Genomic DNA, 8,879 nt, shown 5'->3' on the forward strand with positions numbered 1-8,879 from the left:
CAGCACCAGCACCAGCACCTCTGACTCCCTCTAGCAAGTAAGACCTGCACCCCGACCTGAACAATTCTGTAGAGGCAGCCAGCTGGTCTTTTCCTACCTGGTGACCAGCCTCCACTGACCAGCCCAACCTTCCTCACCCCAAAACAGGACAAGAAGAGGAGCCAAGAGCCCTGTCCAGATGCAAATATAGCTGGATGCACACTGATCAGGAACCTGCCTTGCGAATGGCATCCTCCCACTCCTGCTCCTCTTATCCCCATTGGAGCTAATTCTTTCTCAGCCCCTACTTTTGGATAGAGTTCATTTTCCAACACCATGTTTGGTTTCCATTGTTTTATGTCTTCATAAACTTATAAAATAGACTGTGATATTATTAGATAATACAATTAAAACCAATTTATGAATTAAAACATTCCTGTAGTCCTCAAAAAAAAAAGGACGAAGGACAAATGCAACCTGTAAGAATGTAAACTCTGTAAAGGCAAGGGCATTTGACTCTTATCTTAGTGTCCTTTGCACTTAAGAGTATATGACAGTTCAATCATAATCATATACAAGGAGGGAGTGTGCCCCCCCCCCAAGTTCCAGCATACAGAAATGAATGTAGTCTTTTGGAAGCTATAAAATATTAATAATTCCCAACAAGTAAGATCTATTGGTAGTTCCAATGTTTTATTTGATGCGGTAATTTTATTTTTTATTTTTGTATCTGTCAATATTTTAGTAGGTAGCTTCTCTCTCCCTTCCCTTCCTCTAAGGTATCCATCAACTGTTTGCAACAGATAGATGCAAACTTGTCAAAACTCATGTGTATGAGTGCACTGAATGCTTGGCCCTTGAGACTAAAGCCAAACAGAAAAGAGGATAGATATATGGAAAATAAGACTTGAATATATTGGTTAGACATTCTATGTAATGAAACACTGACTGTGAGAGATTTTTTTAAACAAGGTAAGAAAAGAGGCATGAATTTTTCACAAAGAATAAAGTTTCTATGATCTGTTCTATGAAGATAAAGAATAAAGCTAAACTTATCCTGCCCGCCAACAAAAAGGATCCTTCTTGGGAGGTAATTTTAAAAAACAAGACAAAAAAAAAGTATGAGTAATGAAGTCATTTAATAATTCAATTTATATCTAAAAATGAAATTCCACTTACTACTGGCAAATGATCATCCAAACTCTGAATATAATCATTAAAAAAGAATATACTATTATATTTTGAAGGAGTTCACTTGACTTTTGGAAGGCTTTCACCAAGTTTTTCTGAGTTAAGAGATTTTGAGATGAGCAGCATAAGTTGTTCCTCAATATTACTGTGCCATAAATGACAAATATGAAAAATTTAGAGAAACTACAAAGACCAAAGTGAGCAGAGCCATAAGAACAATTTGCACAATAACAGCAAAAAACAAAACAAAAACAGAAAACCACAGTGGCTTCATGTAGTGAAAAGATCCCTGGGATTTGGAATCACAAAACTATTTTAAATCCCACCTCTGCCACTTACTATCTGTGTGATCTAGGAAACTCTTTGGATCAATTACATCACTGAAGTGAGAGGTCAGGACTAGAATGACCTCTATGGTCTTAAGTTTGAGATCCAATAACTTTAGAGGATTCACAGTGAAATATGTCTCATGCTTCAGCAGAAAAGGTGGTAGATTAGAAGTGTGGGGATGAGGTTACTAATAGTCAATAGAGTCAATATGTAGATTTTTGGGGGCATGATTTGCAGTTGTTGTTACAAAGTAGGGTTCAATAGAATGAGAGGGGCAAGTAGGAAGTGATATGAAGTAAAAAGAGAAAAAGCATCAATAAAACATTTCAAAGGCAAAATAGTTATTCCTCATCTGGGAAGAACATTGCTTTATATACACTTACAGCATGAATACCTTCTATCAATTTTCCTGACGGGTAACCATTCAATTTAACATTTATTATCATTCAGGTTTTGCTTGAGCACAACCAATTTTACAGCTATATTTCATAAAACTATCCATATCATTTTTCCACAGCTTTGAGAAATTTTTAAAAGACCATAAGGTTTCCAAATCACAAGTTTCCTTAACTATAATTACAGAATCTGAAGGGGAAGAAACCTCAGAGGACAATGAATCTGACATCCTCCTCTTCCCACCCATATCTTTAACAAGGATTCTCTCTAAAAAAACAATCCCTGACAACTCCTGATCCAGTCTTTGTGTGAAGACCTCTGAGAGACCCCAGGATACTTCCAGAGGAAGCACATTTCACTTCCATAGTTCTGTTAGAAAGTTTCTTCTTACGTAGAGTCAAAATCTGACTCTGCAACTAAGGATCAGGATCATAGACAGATTTGAGAATGTTAGAGGTATACTAGAGATCATCTAATCCCTTCCCCTTATTTTACGTATTAAGAAATGAAATTCATCCCATATGTACTAAAATATTTATAGCAGCACTCTTTGTGGTGGCCAAAAACTGGATATCAAGGGGATGCCCATCAACTGGGGAATGGCTGAATAAACTGTTGTATATGGAATATTATTGGTAATGGAATACTATTGTGCTGTAAGAAATGATGAACAGGAAGACTTCAGAGAAGCCTGGAAAGACTTACATGAACTAATGCTGAGTGAAAGGAGCAGAACCAGGAGAACTTTGTACACAGCAACAACCACAGTGTGGGAGGAAGTTTTCTGGTAGACTTAGAACCTCATTGCAATCCAAGGACTTAAAATATTCCCAATGGTCTCAAGGCAAAATACCTTCCACATCCAGAGAAAGAACTATGGAATTCGATTGCAGAATGAATCAGATCATTTTCTTCTGTATTACGTTTTGGTTTGTTTTATGACTTCTCCCATTCATTTTAATTCTTCTACACAACATGACTAAGGTGAAAATGTATTTAATAGGAATTAATGTGTAGAACCTATATAAACTTGTATGCTGATTTGGGGAGAGAGGGAGAAAGAAGGGGGAGAAAAATCTGTTATATAGAAGTGATTGTAGAACACTGAAAACAAATAAAATTGAAAAAAAAGAAATGAAATCCAGAAACGTTAAGTGACATGTCCAAGGTCAGGCAAGTATGAAGAGGTTAAGCTAGCATCTGATATCTGGTCCTTTTCTCTTAAGTTACCAAGCTTCCACCTAAAGCTCCTACCTCATTAACCACTGAGCATCTAACAATCAAATATTAACTGAGAGAAAAGTCAGACTTTTGGAACAGCCAGAATTCAAAGTCAGATGATGTGAGTGCTGGCATGGTCTGTTCCTGTGTGATCTTGGGCAAATCACTCAACTTCTCTGGCCTCAATTTCATCTGCAAAATGAGAGGGGCTGGGCTAACCCTAAGAACCTTTTCAGTTTTAATATGCTAAGTCAGGGGTGGGGAACCTGTGGCCTCCAAGCCATATGTGGCCCTCTAGGTCCTCAAGTTTGGCCCTTTAACTGAATCCAAACTTCATGATTCAGTCAAAAGGTCAAACTTGAGGGACCTAGTGGGCTACATATGGGCTGGAGGCCACAGGTTCCCCACCTCTGTGCTAAGTGATGGAAAATATAATTTTTATTACTTTGCAACTAGCAAAATAAATCTACAAGACTTTAGCTTTCTTTTCTTTTGGAAGCAATCAGGGTTAAGTGACTTGTCTGGGATCACACAGTTAGTAAATGGTTGAGGTTGTATTTGAACTTGGGTCCTCCTGATTCCAGGGCTGATATTCTATCTACTTTGATACCAAGCTGCTCCATGACTTAGTTTACAATAAGAATGGAATACAAGTAAACTTGCCTTGTCACTCATGCCAGCTAACACCTTTAACCTAATAACAAGAGTAAAACCCAACAAAAGACAAGTGAAATTAAGTCTCAACAAAATTCAAATGTGCATTCTCCTTTCTGTGACCTTGTAACAAAATGTCCCCAACCCATGTCCACGCAAATCAGCTAGCTCTCAACAATTTTATTGGATATGACAACAGGTTTGTAAGTCTGAAATTTTGTTTGATTTTCTCATTCTAGGTAATCATTGAAAATTATCTAAAAAACCACTGCCATCCTCCCCCCACTTTGTTGGCTGCCAAGGTAATTTAAAGGGCAGCTAGGCGGGGTACAGTGTTGGATGGCAGGAGTGTTGAGCCTGAAGGAAGACTCATCTTTCTGAATTCAAATCTGATGTCACACTTACCAGCTGTGTGACCCCAGGAAAGTTAATCAGTTTGCCTCAGTTTCCTCATCTCTAAAATGAGCTGGAGAAGGAAATGGCAAACTATTCCAGTATCTTTGCTAAGAAAACTCCACCTGGGGTCCATAGGGAGTTGGACATGACTGAAAAAGGACTAAAAAACAACAAAGGTAATTTAAAATACGGTTCAGAATTTTCAAAATTCTCAACTTTTTTCTTTCAAAACACAACATGTATGTTTTTAAGAAAAAAAATGTTACTGGTAACAAGAATGTTTATCATTCTAGTCTTGACTCTACTGACTTGGTTTGTTGCTTTTTATTGTTCAGTTGTGCCAGTTACACAGCTAGTAAGTGTCTGAAGTCTAGCACTCTATCCCCTATACCACCTAGTTGCCCAGGCTTAGTAGGCACTGGGTTATACCTGTGTGTCTACACTTCAGCTTCTAACATAAGCATTTAATTCCCAAACAACTCTGATGACAAAGCCAAAGATAAATCTGCATAATGGTTTGCAAAATGCACCTCCTCAAAGTTTAGTATTAGAATATACTATAATGGGCATAGTGGTAATGCAGTTCTTTTGTTTAATAATGATTACAAAAGTAGTTCCAGGCTAGTAGATAAGAAAGGCATCAGAACACTGGGGTATTCAGTCTGGTATGATAGGACTGGGGCTACAGCAACCTCCACCATTGCTACAGCTTTCCCACATTACAAAGTATTTAATTCACTGGCTTATTCTCTCCAACCCCCTATCTGCAACCTTTGGATTTGAAACAAAAAAGATTGTGGCCCCTTATCCATCATATAAGGAACTAAAGCAGTAGTGGAAGAATATAGGCACACCTTTAGCCTCTTGGCACCTAGCTAACTGAAGGCAGATGAACTGCCTAAGCTGGCTTTGCCTGCTCTGGTCGACCTCTGTTCCCTTGAACTTAAAGTACCTACCTGACAAGGTTGAGAAGATCAAATGAAGTAATATTTATAAAGGGCTTAGCACAGTGCTTGACACATAGTAGGAGATTAATAAATGCTTATTTCCCTCTTAAGCCCAACTCCAAGGCAATATTTGGAACCACATATTTATGAATTCTTTCTCAGTTCTGAACAATCAAAACATCTGCACTGTGTTTACCAATCATGTAACTCAACTCCTTCGCAATGAACAAACATTTGTCAGTTTTATACTTTATGATATAAGCAGACAAATCCACAAAATCCTCACCACTACAAATATGTCTTGGAAGACTGATTTAAGTTAAATGTGCATGTCTAGTTTTCTGAACCTAATGAAGCTCTGATTTTCCAAAGTCAGTAAAAATCTACATTCTTCTCCATCTCCCTGAAAGAGTTGTAAAGGCAATTCTCTACTGCTCTATAAAAGCAGCTACCCTCATCCACTGAAAAAGTATCTTTCTGCAACTGGGATGTGAGAAAAATACCACAGGTTGAGTGAAAGCATAGAGCTGCAAAGGGACTAAATACTTCACCTCTAAAAAAAAGTGAAGAGTCAATATAACCTACTCTGACTCAGCTCTAAGGGGCGACTTGGGGCTGGTGACCCTTCAGCGTGAAGTTCCAACCACCTTTAATAAACAAGAACTATCCACCAGGAAGCACACCACCTCTTTCTTACACTCTGCACTCTCGTATGAACGCCTTGAGTTCGCAAAGAAGAAACCAACAGGACGTTATTTCCTGTGCAAACCAGCCACGAGAAGCAGTTCGTGGCTCGCCAAGTCGAGTGGCCAGAACTCGGCACCAGCCCACTAAGCACTGACTGACAGGGGCATTAAATTAGGCTTACTGGTCTTCACTTCCGCACACGACCAAAGAAACCCCGAAGTCTCCAACTTCTTACAGCCGTCCACAGGTTTCCTTCCATCCCTTCCGACTCTACCTGCCCTGCCCCGAGGCAAGCTGCCCGCGCTCAGTCACCCAGCAGACCAGGACCGCACGAGATGCTTCGGGCTTTGGGGGTTTGTTTTTAACAAGCGCCCCGGATCCTGCTGGAGGAACCACCAAGAAAAGGGCAAGAAGAGGGAAAAAGGAAGGAGCGCCCTCCCAAACCCAGCCACGACTGGACGCCGGCTCTCCCGACGCCGAGAAGACGTCTGCTCCAAAGGGAAAAAAATGGGGGGAAATCTCCCGGGGCACAAGGGGCTCCTGACTTCACCTCCAGGCGTGATTACTCGTCGCGGGGGCGTCCCCGCAGACGGGCATGGCAAGGCATGGGGGAGGTGGTGCTGTCTGGTCCCTCGAGAGGAGCGGAGACAGCGGAGGGTCCTCGCGCTCTCCCTCCTACGCCACTACACGGGGGCCGCGACGACCCCACCCCCCCCCCCCCCCGGCCTCCCCGTTACCTGTGGGGGACGCTGACGACAACTGAACCGGGGCTCGGCGGCCTGGTACTCCTCCTTCTCCTCCTCCTCCCCCCCGCCCGACGGAGGCGGCGGCGGCGGCGGCGGCAGCGACAGCCCCGGGGGGAGGGGGCGGAGCGCACGGGTGGCTCGCTCTCCCTCTCTCCTCCCCCGGGCGGCGGCGGAGGGGACCCTATCTCGGGCCGCCGCGCCTAGGCCCGTGGAGAGCCTGAGGCTCGGGCATGGCGGCGGCGGCCGAGCTGTCTCGGAGGTGGGCGGAAAGGCGGCAAGCGAGCCACCCCCTCACGACGGCGGCGGGGGGCGGTGGAAGAGGGAGCGGGGGAGCCGCGGCGGCGCGCTCGCGCGGGCGGCCGTTGGGGGGCGGTTGGCGGTTAGGGGAGCGTGGAGGCAGCTCGCGTTCTCCCGGCGGGGTGGGGAGGGGGAAGGGGGGAGGAATGAAGGGAGGGGGGAGGGGAAGGTTGGGGGAAGGGGGGGAGGCGGTCGCGGCGCGTGCGGGGCCCGGGCGCCGCCGCCGCTGTCGCTGCTCCGCTCACTCCAGCCTGTTTGGGGGGCACTTTGTTTGTGTCCCACAATGCCTCGCGCTGGAGACTGGGCCGGGGCAGAGTGGTAGAAGTGGAGGGGTTGGGCGGAGCCCGCCGGGGGGCGGGGCGGGAGGGAGCGCGCAGGCGTACGCCTGGGTCCGCGCTCTCTCCGGGCTCAAAGCTGGTCAGCCGTGGGCTGGAGCGCGCAGCTGCCCCGGCGCCCGATGGTTGCGGCCAGGCACCGGGCTCCAGAGCCCAGAGTCAGAGTGCCTGGCTCCGACGCCTGCCCGCCTTAGCCCGACCTTGCGCAAGCAGCGCGCTTCCCCACGCCTCAGCTTCTCCACTCGTACAATAGAGACCCGCACGTGGAATTCACCGCGCCGCGCAGTCGTGGGGGCCGCGCTACGCACGAGGACGTGCGTGTGCGGTCCCGCATTTACCGATGTGCACCCCCGGGAATGTATTTACACACAGCCACGTGCTCCGGCCGCCCCCGCCACCGAGCCGGAGACCCACCTTTGACTCTGTGACGTCCCAAGGAAGGGTTGCCCGCCGTCAAATGCAAGCTCGACTTTCCATTTACCGGCGAAAGAAGATTTTTACCGGGAGCGTCCTTACCGCGCTGCGGAGCTGCCCGGCGCGGCGGCCTTCCTTCCCTCGCGAAGACTCGAGTGCTCGGAAGCCCTTCTTTCCTGGGTTCGGTGCGCCCCGAGGCAGCGCGCTGCAGGGGAGTGCGCCCGGAAGCCCGTTTCCCTTCGCACCCTGCCGGGGGGTCCTGGAGACCTGTGCAGCCCGGGCGCCTCGAGCACGGCTTTCGGTTTTACTCCCTCGACGCTGCTGCTCCCACATGGCACAAGAGAACTTGGAGCTTTAATTTTTATGGTCTCATGCATTCATTCTATAAACGTCTTCCCTGAACCTGCCTCTAAGTTAAAAACAAACTCTTCTGTAAGCTCATTGAGGGTAGGGACTTCCCACCTTCCTTTTCTAACTTTTTTCTTTTCTTTTCCTTCCTTCCGTTTCTTTCTCTTCCTCTCTCTTCCCCACCCTCTGTCTCTCTTAATTTCTTCAAAGTAGGTTGTCAATAAATGATTGTTAAACCGAAGTTAATTGTTACTTTAATAACTCCCTTGAAAATAACCGGCTTTCCCCGAGTTAGATCAGATGGCAGTAAAAAGTGGTTTTCCACCTGTTTTAATTTAACGGAGTGGACCCCTCCTTAGGTTCAGAGTGGGGTGGGGTGGGGTGGGGTTGGTGTTCCTTCCGTAAACTACAGATCTTTGGCTACTGTTTGGCCCAGGTGTTCTTCATTGCTCTCTAGATTCTCCTCTTGAGTTTGTCTTCTCAAAAGGGCTTTGTGTCTGTGAATTGGTGTCTTGACCTGGAAAATATTTGGGTTGTGATACTGTCACAGGTCGTCTGATCTTAACTACTGTAGGCACTTAGCAAACGTACCTGGGCAGTCTGGTGGATCACTCATTTCTTCCCTTACCAAGTGGATTTTGAGCCCCTCTTGATGAGGTGATGGGGACCTGGACTCCTAAAAGGAAAAGACCACGTCTTAGAAAGCAACCCAGTCCCTGAATTTTCCTATACCTTTCAGCAGCTCACATTACTGGTGCCTCCACCCAAGGCAACTGGCCCACTCCAGTCCACCTTGATCAACTAATTAGCGTCTCATTCTCCTTTTCTCTAGTCCTACTCCGGACAACTTGCTTATATGACTACTCCTTATTTCCATTTAAATCACCTAATGAGCCTTCCCTACACTACCACATCTTAATCCTATCAGGATCTTTTCA

The 8,879-nt window shown here is 45.8% G+C and overlaps 1 protein-coding gene across 6 annotated transcripts in view; it reads right to left on the reverse strand.

Annotated features, from left to right (window-relative positions):
* The window catches only part of ZBTB44 (zinc finger and BTB domain containing 44), a 69,011-nt gene extending 61,918 nt beyond the window's left edge, over positions 1–7,093 (reverse strand). For 3 of the 6 annotated variants that reach the window (XM_072611608.1, XM_072611607.1, XM_072611609.1), the window contains exon 1: positions 6,539–6,667. The gene's annotated coding sequence lies outside the window, so the exon portion shown is untranslated. Of the gene's footprint in view, positions 1–5,982; positions 6,182–6,538 lie in introns of those variants that run through there. The other 3 variants (XM_072611603.1, XM_072611605.1, XM_072611610.1) reach the window with 3 other exon arrangements.
* Between the last annotated feature and the right edge of the window lie 1,786 nt (positions 7,094–8,879).

Source organism: Notamacropus eugenii, chromosome 5, assembly GCF_028372415.1.
Source record: "Notamacropus eugenii isolate mMacEug1 chromosome 5, mMacEug1.pri_v2, whole genome shotgun sequence".
Taxonomy (NCBI): domain Eukaryota; kingdom Metazoa; phylum Chordata; class Mammalia; order Diprotodontia; family Macropodidae; genus Notamacropus; species Notamacropus eugenii.